This window comes from Heterocephalus glaber, unplaced genomic scaffold, assembly GCF_053883595.1.
Source record: "Heterocephalus glaber isolate CG9 unplaced genomic scaffold, H.glaber_assembly_v1.0 deba00001504, whole genome shotgun sequence".
NCBI classification, from domain to species: Eukaryota; Metazoa; Chordata; class Mammalia; order Rodentia; family Bathyergidae; genus Heterocephalus; species Heterocephalus glaber.
The window spans coordinates 71,649,585-71,666,305 of record NW_028258324.1 but is presented as its reverse complement, the minus strand read 5'-3'; the positions used below and the strand labels follow the sequence as shown (position 1 = coordinate 71,666,305).

Genomic DNA, 16,721 nt, shown 5'->3' with positions numbered 1-16,721 from the left:
TTGAGACCCTATCTCAAAATTTGTTTATTTTTTGTTTTGTTTTGTTTTTTTGAGATGAGGTCTCCTTTTGTAGCCAAGACTGGTCTTGAACTCACTATGTAGCATAGGCTGGCCTTGACCTCATAGTGATCCTCCAGCCTCAGCCCCCCAGTGCTAGAATTACAGGACTACATCCAGTGCTCAAATAAAAGGGCAGGGAATATAACAGTACAAAGGAACTGGGTTCAATCTATAGCATTGGCCCCCTCAAAAGGCAAAATCTTGGGCTCCATCTTGACCCTTCAGAGTTGAATCTGTATTATAATAAGATCATATGATTTGCAAACACACTAACATGTGAGAACCTTTAATCTAGAGCTTCAATTCAAGAGCCACAAAGAGTCAGTGAAACAAAACCAAGACCTCCCAAGGTTAAAACTTATGGAGACACCACCACACCTCTTAGATCTAAACCACTCTCATTTAGTAAGAGCCTGTCTCAAAATAAAAAGGGGCAGCACAATGGCACACATCTGGCACACCCAGGCTAAACTCAGTGACTTAGTAAGACTGTCTCAAAATAAAAAATTAAAAATAAAAGGGCTTGGCCGGGGATTTACCCCAGTGGTTCCATTGCCTGCCTTGCAAGCACAAGGACCCGAGTTCGATCCCCGGGTACCAAAAAAAAAAAAAAAAGGGCTGGGGATGAAGTGCAGCACATTCTTTCTACTATACTGATTTAATGTCGCTTACAGGTAATCCAAGTTCCACTGAAAACACCAATGTTACACCAATTCCACATACAAAAATTACTTTTTAGTTTGAACCCTTAGGCAGTATATTACCAACATTCTAAAGGTTGTTCTATCACATATCCCTACCTCCTCACAAGACTCTGTGCAGTATTATCACCTCTCTGATTTTTAGGTTTTGGGGGGTTTTTTGGTACTGGAGATCAAACTCGGGACCTTCCCCTTGCAAGGCAGGCAGCGGAGCTAAATCCCGGGCCCTGATTCTTAGTTTTTTGAGACAGGGTCTTGAGATGCAGTTCAGGCTGGCCTTGAACTCACTCCTGACCTCACCACTATTACAGGTAAAGCTGAAATACAAACCTAAGTCTTCTGACACCCAGGCTAGGGCTATCAATGCCATCCTACAGTCATCTGCACTGGTTATTGCGAAGTTTATTAATTTTAGCACATCCACCTCAGACTCTTAGGCCAGCTCCTTGCTGAAACACACTTGTCCTCAGAGTGATGTTGCTCCTGAATTAAGCTGGTTGGTTTGCCTCTGAGGCATCTCAGAAAGCCTCACTCTACACTGAGCGTATGAAGTTGTTCAGAACACTCTTCAAACATTTTTGTCCCGATTATAAATGTTATCCCATTTTGGCTTGCTAAAGAACAGCTGCCTGGATAGCCTGCTTGACACTCTTAAAATAACCCAGCTCAAGACAACCTGCTAAAAGGGAACCTACTAAACTGGCTGAGTAGCTAGCAAAGGCTTTATCAAAGAACCTCATTTTAGGTATATAACTATGCAATACCTATGTCACTGTTTAAGAAAGAAAATCAGGGGGGCTGGGGATTTAGCTCAGTGGTTCTGCCGCCTGCCTGGCAAGCGCAAGGTCCCAAATTCAGTAGCCGGTAACAAAAAAAAAAAAAGGATAATCCAGGTGTTTTTATCTCATCTGATTTTCTTTCTTTTTTTTATTATCCTATTTTTAACCTAATAAATTAATATTAGTAATACTAATGGAAATTTTAATGATTTTTTTTTCCTGTGCTGGGGATTGAACCCAGGACCTACAGCATGTCAGGCACAAGGTCTACCAGCCCAAGGATAAAGCTGTTTTTTGTTGGCCCCCCCGCAAGGATAAAGTTTTTTTAGTTTTTTAGGGGGTTTTTGGTACTGGGCATCGAATTCAGGTCCTTGCGCATGCGCAGCAGGCGGCAAAACCAGAGCTAAATCCCCGCCCCCCAAGGATAAAGTTTTAAAAAAATTCTCATGCTAACAAGAGTATAATGACATGCGCTTTGGTAAGAACTATACCTTTCTGTAAAGTAATATTGCAACGTATCAAATGTCTTAAATTTACACATCTTCTGAGAGTAATAGGTGCTTACAAATCTATCATAATAGAGAAGTTAAGACATTCATACATCACTAGTGGGACTGAGACAGGAGGTTAGGGTGTGGCAAAGCTGGCTGGGGAAGGAGATGTAACTTATTTATCAGAAAATCCCAGGGCGAGGGATTTAGCTCAGTGGTGCTGCACCTGCCTTGCAAGCACAAGGTCCTGAGTTCAATCCCCAGTACCAAAAAAAAAAAAGAAAAAGAAAGAAAAAATCCCAGGACAAAGGCATACAACAGTTCACAAAGCACTGCGCGAGGATTTCTGATGAGAACTTGAACAAGTTTTCCATAGGACGGCCTAGACCTGACATCAGCCTGAGGAGTGGGTGATACAAAAGCACAGTCCACACTGAGATTTTGCCACTGTGTTCACTCTTGCACGGTGGCCCACCCTCACACCTTAGGCTGTACTTCTTTTCCTACTTTTACTTGGCCCAAACTCGCTTTGCAGAGCCTGTTTCTTTTCCTACCTTCAATAAAACTTTTGCTACTGTTTGTTTCTCTTGACCAATTCTTTGCTCAGGACAGGAAGAACCTAGAAACCACCTCGAGGAGACTCCACCAAGCCAAAACCCAGTAAGAAGAGTGTAGGATGGTGCAGTCACTTTGGAAAACAATCTGGTAGCTCCAGGTTAACACAATTACCATATGATCCAGCAATTCTACTACTGGTATATATTCAAGAAAAACGAATACATATATCTATGCAAAAACTTGTGCACAAATATTCACAGAATTATTTAAAATAGTTAAATAAAATAAAAACAAGTTGGGCATGGTGGTAATTTAGCAAGACCCTATCTCAAAAAAAAACAAAAACAAAAACAGAAATTCCCAAACATTCAACTTAAGTGATGAATGTATAAACAACATGTACAATGGAATGCTATGCTATGTGGCCATAAAAATAAAGTACTAATACATGTTTCAAGAGAGAATAACCTTGGAAACATCATGCTAAGTAAAAGAAGCTAGATACAAAGGCCACAAATTATATAATTGCATCTGTATGAAATATGCAGAATAGGCAAATCCATACTTCAGTGGTTGCCAGGAGCCAGGAGAAAGGATAAAGTATAACTGCTAATTGGTACAGTTTCTTTTGGAGTGGTAAATTAGATAAGTGGCGATGGTGAAACAGTTTTGTGAATTCACAAAAAAACACTGAAAGGGTGAATTTTAAAATACGTCAAGCTGAGTGTGGTGGCTCACGCCTGTAATCCCAGCACTCAAGGGTGAGAGAAAGATCACTGGGAGTTCGAGGCCAGCCTGGGCTCCATGGTGAGTTCAAGGTGAGCCTGACTGCACAACGAGGCCCTGTCTCAAAAAAAAGAAAAAAAAAACCACCTAAGCAAATACGTCCAATTTTTTTTTTTTTTGGTGCCAGGGATCGAACTCGGGTCCTTGTGCTTACGCAGCAGGAGGCAAAACCACTGAGCTAAATCCCCAGCCCAGTGATTTTTCTTTTATCTCCTAGAACTTAAATCACACATTACCTATTTTTATTAGTGGTGAAATAACTTGATAAAATCTAATTGTTAAGAAAGGTTCAGCTTCTGTCAAGTGATTCTATCATATTGGATCATCATTTTCAAGAATTAGTCAGTCCTTTTTTTTTTTTTTTTTTTTTTGGTACCGGGGATCAAACTCAGGTCTTTGCACTTGCGCAGCAGGCGGCGAAACCACTGAGCTAAATCCCCAGCCAGTCCTTTTCTAAGTGTCTGTATGTGTTCTAAAACTTCAACTATGTTTATACAAGTTAGAAAATGTTACATTAATCTAAACTAGCAAGTCTTACTGGAGTACTTACGTTTGTTTTCTCAGTACTTTTTTTCAAAAAGTTTAAAAGTGTAATTAAACCTACATTTTGTGATTGTTTTTTGGTCTGTGTTTTGAAATTCTTTCCCTCCTCTTTTTCCCAATTTCATAAATGAAGATATGTTTACATACTGAATTTATTTAGGCAATGAATGATCTTTTTAAAGGCACAATTGTTCATACTGGTTGTACTTTGAAGACAGACTTTTAAAAATAAACAATTTAAAGCAAAAAAAAGATCTAAATATTAAAACAGAAACACAATCTGCTGGAAGATAGAATACGTAGAACTCTTGAACACATTGGTGTAGGCAAAGACTATGAATAAAATCTCAGTCAAATAGGAACTATCAGAAAGAATCAACAACTGGTATCTCATCTCATTAAAAAGCTTTTGCAAAGCAAGAGAAACCACCAACAGAGTGAAAAGACAACCCACAGTGTGAGAAAAAAATTTTGGGAGCTGTTCCTCAGATAAAGGAGTGGGCCAGGGATTTAGCTCAGTGGTTCTGCCACCTGCTTCCCAAGTGCAAGGTCCCAATTTCGATCCCCAGTACCAAAAAAATAATAATAATAAAGGAGTAATAGCTAGAATATATAAAGAACTCAAAAAATCAGACCTTCCAAATTTAAAGACCCAATCCATAAATGGGCATCTGAAATGAATATACACTTCTCAGACAAAGTAGAAAGAGCAAATAAATATATGAAAAAATGTGCAACATCACTGGTCATTTGTGAAATGCAAATTAAAACAACGCTGAGATTCCACCTCATTCCAGAAAGAATGGCTGCTATCAAGAAATCAATGCGGGGGCGGGGTGCGCAGAGAAGTCAACCAGGGCAGGGGATTTAGCTCAGTGGTTCTGACACCTGCCTCACAAGCATAAAGGTCCTGAGTTTGATCCCCGGTACCAAAAAAAGAAAAATTTTTAAAAATCAACCAATAACAAATGCTGGTGGGGCTGTGGGGAAAAAGAAACCATTCTCTACTGGTAGTGGGAGTGTAGACTGGTGCAACCACTGTGGAAATCAATGTGAAGATTCCTCAAAGAACTAAAACTGGAGGTTCCATTTGACCCAGCCATTTCGCTTCTTGGTATCTTCCTGAAAGAATTAAAAGCATCATACCATGCAATATATGCACACCCATGTTTATAGTAGCACAGTTTGTAATAGCTAAAGCTTGGAAAGAGCCCAAATGCCCACTGACTCACAAATGGATAAAGATGTGGGTTTTTTCTACAATGGCATACTACTCTGCCATAAAGAAGGATAAGCTTAAGACATTTATAGCTAAAAGGATGCACCTTGAGACCATACTCTCAAGTGAAATAAATCAGACACACATGTTTAAATACTGCATTGTTTCTCTGGTGTGAGAAACCAAAAGTGGAAATAAGGACTAAAATCTACAACGGACATTGGGAAATGGGAAAAAAATGTTCAAATGAGAAGGGGAACAAGGGAGGGGAAGGGAAAAAAGAAGGGACAAGAAAAAAAGAAAACTGAAGGAAAATATGGAAACAAAGCTTTCGTACATAAAGGGGGAGGAATGGGAGGAAAAAAGCAGTAAGATATATCATGTACTGGTACAAATTCCCTATGATGAATGTTATCATTATATATATCTAAAATGTACAATATTTTGCTAAAAAAATTAATTAAATAAAATAAAGTAGTCCAGCAACAACCTGGCTGTGGCGGCACATGTCTATAATCCCAACTATTCAGGAAGCTGAGGTAAGAGGACTGCAACCTTGAGGACAGGGCAATTTAGAAAGACCCTGTCTCAAAATAAAGTCTAGGAATCCAAACCAGGACCTCAAACATGCTAGGCCAGTACTCTACTTGCACAGCCAGCCCAGGAAACATTTTATGACAGTTAAAACACTCTCACGATCCTCTGTTTCCCTTTTCGACGCCATTAGTGGCATTAAGTGAACATATAATCGGCAGTAGCAAAGGAGAAATGAGGTACAGGAATAACATCCTGGCTGTGTGTGTGGTGGTGCACTTAGGAGGCTGAAGCCAGAATATCACCAAGAGTTCAAGACCAGTCTGAGCCACACAGTGAGATCAAGGCCAGCCTGAACTACATGGCAAGACCCCTCGCATTTGTGAGGCAGGCGGGAGAACCACTGAGTTAAATCCTCAGCCTAATGAAATATTATTTAGACATAAAAATGAATTATATAATAATACATGGTACAATGTGGATGAACCTAAAAACAATATGTTAAGTGAAAGAAGCCAGGCACAAAAGGTCATTTTTTGTACAAATCCATTCATAAGAAAGGTCCAAGATAGAGACAGGAAAAACAGTCATTACCAGGAGACTCAGAAACAGGGGGAAAGGAAGAGACTGCTAATGGGGATGGGGTTTTTCTGTAGGTGATGAAAATGCTCTGGAATTAAACAGTGCTGACTGCTGTAGAACACTGTGAATAAACCAAAAACCACCAAATTGTACACTTTCAAATGGTGAGTTTAATGGTACATAAATTACTGTATATCTTAATTTTTTAAGTGTGGCGTGACATACATCCAGAGATATATATTAATGGGCAGGAGTGGTGCCTCATGCCTATAATCCCAGCATTTGAGAGGCTAAGGCAAGAAGACTGCTGCAACTTTGAGGCCAATCTGGGCCACATAATTGTGAGTTCAAAGCCAGCCTGAACTACACAGTGAGACCCTATCTCAAAAAATCAACCAACTGCCAAGGATTTAGCTTAGTGGTTCCGCCACCTGCCTTGCAAGCACAAGGACCCAAGTTCGATCCCTGGTACCAAATAAATAAACAAATAAATAAATAGAATAGCCCCTAAAAGCATTTAAATTTTCCATGGTAATCTCAATATAAGGCAGAAGAAGAATAATAAGGCAGAAGCTGTAACTATTTTTGGTTTTTTTGGTACCGGGGATTGAACTTGGGACCTTGTGCTTGCAAGGCAGGCGGAGGAACCACTGAGCTAAATCCCTGGCCCCTACTGTAACTATTTTATGTTTAAATGAGATTATGTCAGAAACTACCTACACTTTGTCATAATAGAAAAGAATCACATAACCTAACTGATTAACATCAATAACCACCATTAGGTTTAGCTATGGCTTTAGAATTTTAAGATGTAAAATACTGTAATCTTCCAGGTGTGGTGACAGACACCTATAATCCCAGCTACTCAGGAGGCTGAGGCAGGAGAACTGCAAATTCTAGTCCAGTCTGGGCAACTTAGTGAGACCTATCTCAAAATAAAAAGGACTGGGGATGTAGCTCAGTGGTAGAGCACATACCTAGCATGGGCAAGGCTCCCCCTGGGTTCAATCCCCACTACAAATAAGATAAAATATTCATAATTTCACAAACAAACTATGGCAGAATACCACAACCAAGATCTCTTAGAAATATTTCATAAAGTAATACAAAGAAGGAGAAAAACAGAAAATGTCAGTTATGCAGAAAGATAAGGATAACAAAAGCACATGATAATGGAATCAGAATTCAGAAAGATCCCTTTGGAACAATGACAGAAATTAGCAAAGGAAAATAAGAGTGTAAAAAGTCAAATACTGCCAGGCGTGGTGGCACATGCCTATAATCCCAGTGGTTCAGGAGGCTGAGGCAGGAGGATCACAGCAAGTTCAAAGCCAGTCTGGGCTACACAGTGAGTTTAAAACCAGCCTGATGCTGGGGATTTGGCTCAGAGGTACCATGCCTGCCTTGTAAGTGCAAGGTCCTGAGTTCGATCCCCAGTACAAACAAATAAAACCAGCCTGAACTTCACACTGAGACCCTATCTCAAAAAAAAAACAAAGAGGGCCGGGGATGTAGTTCAGTGGCACCTCGCCTGCCTGGCAAGGGCAAGGTCCTATGTTCCATCCCCAGTACCAAAAAAAAAAGTCAAATACAGCCAGGTGTGGTGATCCACACTTGTAATTCCAGCACTCAGGAGGCTGAGGCAGGACTGTGAGTTCAGGGCCTGCTTAGGCTATACATCAAGACCCTGTCTCAAAACAGAAAACAATCCAACCAAACCAAGCCAAAAACAAAGAGTTGGGGTAATAGTTCTGGAGGGGGGAAGTAGAGATAAATTCACTACCAGACAGGTATAAACATTGAAAAGAAGGTATTAAAAGGAGGTGGAGAGAATAGGAGCCTGAGGCAGAAGAATCACAACTTCAAGGATAGCCTGGATTGAGACCTTGTCTTAAAAACAAGCTGAAGGGCCAGGAATTTAGCTCAGTGGTTTCGCTGCCTGCTGTGCAAGCTCAAGGACCCAAGTTCCATCCCCGGTACCAAAAAAAAAAGCAAGCTGAAGAGGTAGCTCAGTGGTAGAGCACTTGCCTAGCATGTGCTGGACTCAAGTTCAATCCCCAATACTGAGAGAGAAAATAATTAAAGGAAATTGGACAGTTTATTTTAAAGTAGCACAGATGGAAAATGACTATGTGGTGAGTTCCCCAAGTGTAGGGATCATAATTAACATATTTTTTAAAAAAACAGAGTCTCAGCCAGGCATGGTGGTGAATGCCTGTAACCCTAGCAGTCAGGAGACTGAGGCAGGAGGATCACCACAAGTTCAAGGCTAGCCTGGGCTGTATAGTAAGTTCAAACCCAGTTTGAACTACATAACAAGACCCTGGCTCAAAAAAAAAAGACAGGGATACGCCTGTCTCAGCCACCCAGAGCTGGGATTACAGACATGTCCCACCATGTCCAGCCACACTGAATTTTATCATCACTACATCTCCAAGGCCTAGCAGATGGCCTGCTCAGGTCACACCTGTCAAACTGCACTGGATGACGCACAATGTGGTACAAGATTAGAAAGCACACGTCATGTGCAGTGTCAGAGAAAAGACTTTAGTCTGGAAAAGAAAAAACTTAAGTAGGCCAAAATAACTGTCACTGAATGTTTAATAAAGCCACAATGGAGCTACACAAAATAAAAATAACTATAGTGAGCAAAATTAGAACCACAGACTAGAAACTCTTTGGAGACAGGACTGAGATTATTATCTGGGATATCTTCCAGAAATGACAAATTTGCAGCTGGGCGTGCGTGGCAGCGTATGCCTGTAATCTCAGCACTCAGGAGGCCCAGGCAGGAGGACAGCCACAAGTTCAAGGCTAACCTGGGCTATGTAATACATTCAAAACTAGCCTAAATTGGGCCGGGGATTTGTCTCAGTGGTTCTGTCGCCTGCCTCCCAACCACAAAGTCCCGAGTTAAATCCCCAGCACCAAAAAAAAAAAAAAAAAAAAAGCCTTAATTAAATATTAAATAGTGAGACCTTGTCTGTCTGTCTCTCTCTCTCTCTCTCTCTCTCTCTCTCTCTCTCTCACACACACACACACACACACACACACACACACACAAAACCAAAGAAATGACACATCTGAAACCCTGGAATTGGTAATCACCAGCTGTAAAGTCGCTATTATGAGAAACACTCGCACAGAGAACTGGATAAATCACATATTGCATATACTGTGTGAAAAATGTGTCCAGATAATCTCCAAAATCTCTTCCAAATCTCTGTAATTCTGCAACTAGAAAGAAGCCCACTGGGAGGCTGAGGCAGGAGGATCACCACAAGTTTGAAGCAGGCCTGAACTATACGGTGAGTTCAAGGCCAGCCTGAACTACATAGTGAAATCCTGTCTTAAAAAAATAAAGGGGGCCAGGGGTTTAGCTCAGTGGTTTCACCGCCTGCTGCACAAGTGCAAGGACCCAAATTCAATCCCGGTACCAAAAAAAAAAAAAAAAAGTCCAGAAAAGGAATTATTCTTCCTCTCAATCAGGCCAATGGTATTAAAAAAATTGCTAAAAACCAGGAGCTTCTTTAATTAAACATCCACCAAGAAGGGACAAAGGTTATTTTCTGAGGGAAAATACTTATTATGAAGAGACTACTTTGCTTAGGATCAGGCACAGCCCTGGAAGAATAGGTCATCAATTGCAGCTATAGTCACTCACTGCCTTTTTGGCCAGAGGCCAATGACTTCACCTCTCCATTTGAGTTAAAAACAATAATTTAAAATACCCAAAGGAGCTGGGAATGGCACAGGACAACACAGCACTTTCCAAGCATGTTTGGCCTCTGGATTAAAAGAATAATAAAATACCAGTATTTTTTACTTTTTTTTTTTGGTACCTGGGATCAAACTCTGGACCTTGAGCTTGTGAGGCAGGTGGTGGAACCACTGAGCTAAATCCCGGTACTTTTTTTTTTTTGCCAGTATTTTTTACTTTATACACATAGTAGAGTTGAACAAGTATGCAGATGTGTTATTTGTTAAAGCACCCAAATTTCTTTTTGTCAGAAAATAATTTACAAATAAATGCAAGGAAAGCTAGCACGAACTCTGCAGTGCTGGATTAGAGTCAGACATGTGAGATATGAATTTATGTTTATGCTTAGATTTCTACAAGCATACAGAAATAGACATATATGTCTGCATGAATGTATTATTTCCCAGCTCTGTCCTGAGGGACCCAGAAGCATTAATACCTAGAAGCAAGAAGTGCATAGACCTGGGAATGGTGGAGCACGCCTGTAGTCCCAGCACTCGGGAGGCTGAGGCAGGAGGATTGCCGAGAGTTCAAGGTCAGCCTGGGCTATATATTGAGTTCAGAGCCCAGCTTGAACTACGACAAAGGGAGACCCTGCCTCAAAAAAAAAAAAGGAAGTGCACTTACCATATTCAGACAGCAGATTTTGGTTTCTAAATATTTTTCTCTAGGGCCAGGGATTTAGCTCAGTGGTTTCGTTGCCTGCTGCGCAAACACAAGGAACCAAGTTCGATCCCCAGTACCAAAAAAAATAAATAAATATTTTTCTCTAATAAAAGGAACCAGGGCTCCTTGGAGAAATGGCTGAGTTTACAGATGGGGCAGGGAAAATATGGTAAGACTGGAACTTCTCCCCAGAGTGCCAGAAAATAAAATACTCCTCAAAGAAAGAAAGGGGAAGCCAGGAGTAGTGGCACACTTGTAATTCTAGCACTGGCTGAGGCAGAAGGATTACAAGTTCTAGCCCAGCCTGGGCAACTTGGCTACATAATGACATGAGGTCTCAAAATTTTAAAAAAAGCTCTGAGGTGCAGCTCTGCAAAGGCCCTGGGTTTAATCCTTGGTATGGGGGCGGGGAGTTCCAAAGAACAAAGGTGCCAATGTTAAAATGGCCAATGCTGCAACAATTTTAGCAACAAAATATATAGTATTGGGTTCCAATCAAGGAGAAAAATAATCATGAATCCATATTGATATAAAAGAATAAATGGGAAAGAAGCATAAATCTTCCTTACAGAAGAATTTCAAAGAAGAAAAGTTAAAAAAAAAAATTAAAAATAAAAAAGTCGATGGAAGCTGGACATCGTGGTGCACGCCTATAACCCAGTATTCAGGAGAGGCAGGAAGACTGCCGCCAAGGCCAGCCTGAACTACACAGTGAGACCCTGTCTCAATAAATAAACAAATAAACATTTAGGGAAAGGAGGAAGTAGATGCTCACAAGGCTGGTGCAAACACATCTCAGTAACTACAGAGCACTTGTCCCACAGTAGGGAGAAGAGGATGTCACCATCAGACCACTGTAAGTGGAGATGTGGAGGGTGCACCTGTAATCCCAGCACTCAGGCACCTGAGGCAGAAAGATTCCAAGTTCAAAGGCAGAAGGCAATTTAGGAAGATCCAGACTCAAAAATAAAATAAAACGGCCTGGGGCTTAAATCAGTGGCAGAGTGTTCCCCTAGCATGTGGGAGAGGTCCTAGGTCCAATACCAAGCATCAGGGGAAAAAGAGAGAGAAAAAGAAAAGAGCACAATTATTGCAGCTGCAGGCAAGATTCATTGATAAATCAAAGAGTGCTGGGACAGGCCTGTAATCACAGCACTGGAGAGGCTGAGGCAGGAGGATTGCTGTGACTTTGAGGCAAGCCTGGGCTACATAGTTCAAGGCCAGACTGAACTACACAGTGAGACCCTGTCTCAAAAAATTAAAAAAAAAAAAAAAGAAAGAGGGCTGGGGATTTAGCTCAGTGGTCTCGCTGCCTGCTGTGCAGGCACAAGGACCCAAGTTCGATCCCCCATACCAAAAAAAAAAAGAGAAAGAAAGAAAGAAAAGATTCACTAATAAATGCTAAAACAAAACTTTCAGAGGACTCAGATCTCTGTATAGGCCCATGAGTATTTATTATACACTGTGGTGACTTTAACATAGATCCACAAATTCTTGGATACTCCTCCCTTGTTGGGGGGAGCTTAATTCCCTTCCCCTGGAGCATGGGTTTGCCTTGGTTAACTCATTTTTAGCTAACAGAAAGTAAAGAAAAAAAAAGTCACTTTACTTGAGAAACATCACCTTCATCAGTTCATCAGAGTTACTTGCTGCCATTTAAGTATCAGGCATTCCTTGATCTGGTGTGACAGAAGGGCAGACCAGGCCACAGGTATAGCTCAGAGTAGAGCTGGTACTTAGCACCTGTGAGGCCCCCAGTTCAATCCCCAACACAAAAAAAAAAAAAAAAAAAAAACAAAGCGAAACTGATACTTACTTGCTTTCCTTTTCAAATTGACTAAATCAAATGAACCCACCAAGATGCCAACTGCTGGGTCAAAATGTTCCTCTCAGATCTTCTTTCTTTTTTTTTTTTTTTGGTACCGGGGATCGACCTCAGGTCCTTGCTCTTGGGAGGCAGGCAGTGGAACCACTGAGCTAAATCCCTGGCCCCAATTTTCTTACTTTTTAAAGAAAACTAAAAACCTACAAACCTACTACTTATGCTTAATATTAAAAAAAAAAAAAAAAAAAGGAAAAATTACGCTAAAAATTTGTAGTGTCAACAGCAAAAATTTTGAGAGTCAAAAGATGGATCACCAGGGCCAGGGACTTAGCTCAGTGGCACCACATCTACCTGGCAAGCACAATTTCCTGAGTTCAACTCCTGACACCAAAAATTAAAAATGTATCACCAGCCAGAAAAGAATGGATTCTAGCACTCAGGAGGCTGAGGCAGGAAAATGGCTGTGACTTCAAGGCCAGCCTGAACTGCACAGGGAGACCATCTCAAAAAAAAAGAAAAAAAAAATTATCACCAAATTTAGAGGTAAGAGAAGGCCAAGCTATACAGTGAGTTCATTGCCAGCCAGGCCTACAGAGACCCTATCTCAAAAATTACACACACATACACACACACACACACACACACACACACACAAACAAGCCTAGTGATAAACATCTCTAATCCCAGCACAGTAGGAGCCTGAAGCAAGAGGATCACAACTTCATGTCCTGGCTGGGCAATTCAGCAACTTAGCAAGACTGTCTCAAAATTTTTTTAAAAAGCGCTGGAAAGTAGCTCTTTGCTAAGAACCTGGATTGAACCCCCAGTCCCCACCCAAATAAAGATTAAGAAAAAGACCAGGGCACTGAGATTAGGAAGAACAAATTCTGCCACCTAAACATAAGAACATCTAAAGCCAGGTTCAGTGGAGCACACCTATAGTTCCAGTACTCAGGAGGCTGAATAGGGAGGCTAGCTTGACCCAAATGTTCAAGATGAAAAGATGAATGGATGGATGGATGGGAGGGAGGGAGGGAGGGAGGAAGAAAGGAGGGAAAAAGCCAAGTGTTTCAGGGTCAGCTAACAATGGAAAAAAAAATACAATGCAACCTTGTTTGTATATTTGAGATTTTAACACAGGGATGCTGAGACAACAAATACATGACAAGATGACAAAAACATTAAGAGTGTAGGAAAATGTGTCAACAAAAAAAAAAAAGCGAAAAACAAAACAAAAAGGGCCAGGGATGTAGCTCAGCAGCGCTGCGCCTGCCTGGCAAGTGCAAGGTCCTGAGTTCAATCCCAGGTCTCAAAAAGAAAAAAGGAAAATGTGTTAAAACATGCCTCAGCAGGGCCGGGGATTTAGCTCAGTAGTTTCGCCGCCTGTGTCAAAACCGCAAGGACCCAAGTTCGATCCCCAATACCAAAAAAAAAAAAAAAAAAAAAAAATGCCCCAGAACTTATTAACTTGAGCATGTATGTTCTTACAAAGAGACAAGAAGGAAAACTCACTGGACTTCATAACGATTAAAACATCCCCTAAGAACATTCAGTGACCTTCATTCCAATCAACTGCCTGGTTCGTACTACTGATCAGGCTCCCAGGAAAAATGGAGGTGTCCTGGCCAATAGATAATTTTTTTTTGCTTTTTTTTTTTTTTTGGTACCAGAGATCAAACTCGGGTCCTTGTGCTTGCACAACAGGCAGCGAAACCACTGAGCTAAATCCCCAGCCTAGGGACCTTTTGCTTTCGAGGCAGGCACGGGCACCACTGACCTAAATCCCCAGTCTCACCCATGAATTTAAAAAACACCCAGTGCTGTTGCACACTTGTAATCCTACCACTCTGAGAGGCTGAGGCAGGAGGATCCTGAGTTCAAGCCAAGCTGGGCCAATTCTGTGACTTAGTGAGATCTTGTCTCAAAATAAATAAATGTAATTAAATCTGGATGTGGTGGCATGTCTCTGGGAGGCTGAGACAGGAGGATGGTATCAGTTCAAAACCATCCTAGGCTACATGGTAAGTTCAAGGCCAGCCTGAACTACATAGCAAAAAACTCATGTATAATAGATATTGGAAAGTGGGAAGAAAATGTTCAAAGGGGAACAAGGGAGGAGGGAGGGAGAAAGGAAGGAAGGGACAAGAAAAAAGTGAAAATAGAAGGAAAAAATGAAAATAAAGCTTTTGTACATAGGGAGGGTAGGGGGGAATGGGAAAAAAGAGGCGTGATGGATCATGTACAGGTGCAAATTCCCTATGATGTTATCATTCATGTATACCTAAAATGAACCAATAAATTTTTGCCAAAAAAAATTTTTTAAGCTAAAAAATACAAAACTTGTCCCCAAAAAGCAAAAAAGCCAAATAAATAAATAAAAGACAATCCCTGGAGAAAGTCCCATTCTAGGGAGTTGAGAAAAGCAAAGTTGAAAAGTTGTACAGATAGAGTCTCCTGCTTAGCAACTCTAATGTTTGTCTACCAAACACCAAGCCTGTAATAGAGCGTGACAACTGTTCGCTCTAAATCCATGTGCTCAGCTTGGATTCAGGATTGATTTATAAAAATAGCTGCTGCTGGTCTTTGAATCTCTGGCTGATGACTGGGCAGTGCTACCCTATAGTCCTGGAGCAGCTGAATTTCCCTCACCACACCCAACATCTCTCGGCCTACCCGCCCGAGCCGGTAGCACCCCCCCCCCATCTCTGCAGCATACTATTCTCCCTCCTCCCAGGCTGAGTGAGCAAATTACAAGCACAAATATCCCCTGATGCAATGCCACAACCATCCCTGGGAAAGAGCAAAGGCAGTTGCCAAAAGCGCAGCAGCAGGGAAACGGACGAGACACACACACACACACACACACACACACACACACACACACACACAGAGCAAGAAAGTCTGCAATGATATGCAGCCAGAGAGAGAGAGAGAATCGAGAGGCCCTGGGGAGCAATAGTGTAACTGGACCAGAGGGAAAGGAAAAAGGGGGTTTCCAGCTAAAAGCTGGGGTAACCCTAGCCTTCCCTAGGAGTCCACGGTTCAACCTAGATCTGAGACCTAAAAAAAGCCCCATCTCCTCAGCAAAGCAGCAAAAGCATTTAATTTACACACGTTCCTGGAGATAAGCAAAACCCCTAAAACCATCCCACGAGGCGATTTCAACTAAAAATGAACTCTGGCAACACACCGACGAAAAATGTGCTCCGGCGCAATCTCCGCTCTGGGCGTCGTCTCCAATCGCCCCTTCGGTCCGGATCCCCACTCTGCAGTTCCCACCCTCAAGGTCGGAGATCTGTCTGCACCCCACAGCTGTACACAGGGAAAGCTGGCGTTCCCCAAGCGCCAGGGCCACGCCCGAAAGGGACACCACGCAGACCTCCCGTAAACCCCAGGGACGGTCCCGCACCAGCGGCCCCCCAACTCCTCAGGAGGCGACCCCTAAGTCCCGACACCCCGACCCCCCAGGGCCCGGCAGCCCCCACTTCCTCCGCGCCCAAAGAGCGAAGGTCGCCCGCAGGCCCCTGCCTGGCGCCGCGCGAGTCGCCCCCGCGTCCCTCAGGCGCGCGGCCGCCGCCCTTCCCCGCCTCGGGCGGGCCCTGCGGGTCCTGGGCGGCCGCGGGGCGCCGATAGCAGCCCCCGACACTCTGAGGCAGCCGCCCCTCCGATGGCGCCCGCCCTTACCCGCAGCAGCCGTGCAGGAGGTGGAGCTGGAGATGGAGCCGGAGGGAGCCGGGAGAGGGCCAGGAGGAGCCGGGAGAGCCGGGAGCCGACGCAGCCTGCTAGCGGCCGAGCCGAGGGGCGGGGCGCAGGGAGGCCACTTCCCCGTCGCGCTCCAGAAGGCCGGTGCGGGGGCGGGGCGCCGCCACCGCCTACCCAGAGGGCGCTGCTGCTCCGGCCAATAAGTGCGGTGGGGGGGCGGGCTGAGGGCTGCAAGCCAATGGGCGCCGGCTTTGGCGCCTCGCCCTCCCCGTGGAAGCGGCGCGAGCAGAGGCCGTTGAGGGTGAGGAACGCCTGGGGTCTACCCTGCTGCTCTGGGGTTCGGCAGTACCCACGCGGGCCGCTCACCGCACCCGCTGCGCTGTGACAGCGGCCGCTCGCTTGTGGAGCCCTGGAGCCAGGAGGGTGCGGGGTCGGACACGCGGGCCTGGGCGCGGGTCTCAGGCCGGGCTGTGAGCTCTTTGACGTAACCGGGGCGAGGCCGAGGCGGGGCCTGG

At 43.3% G+C, this 16,721-nt stretch overlaps 1 protein-coding gene across 38 annotated transcripts in view; it reads right to left on the bottom strand.

Moving 5' to 3' along the window:
- The window catches only part of Map4 (microtubule associated protein 4), a 165,839-nt gene extending 149,491 nt beyond the window's left edge, over positions 1–16,348 (bottom strand). For all 38 annotated transcript variants that reach the window (XM_004834954.4, XM_004834955.4, XM_004834951.4 and 35 more), the window contains exon 1: positions 16,189–16,348. The gene's annotated coding sequence lies outside the window, so the exon portion shown is untranslated. The remainder of the gene's footprint in view (positions 1–16,188) is intronic.
- Between the last annotated feature and the right edge of the window lie 373 nt (positions 16,349–16,721).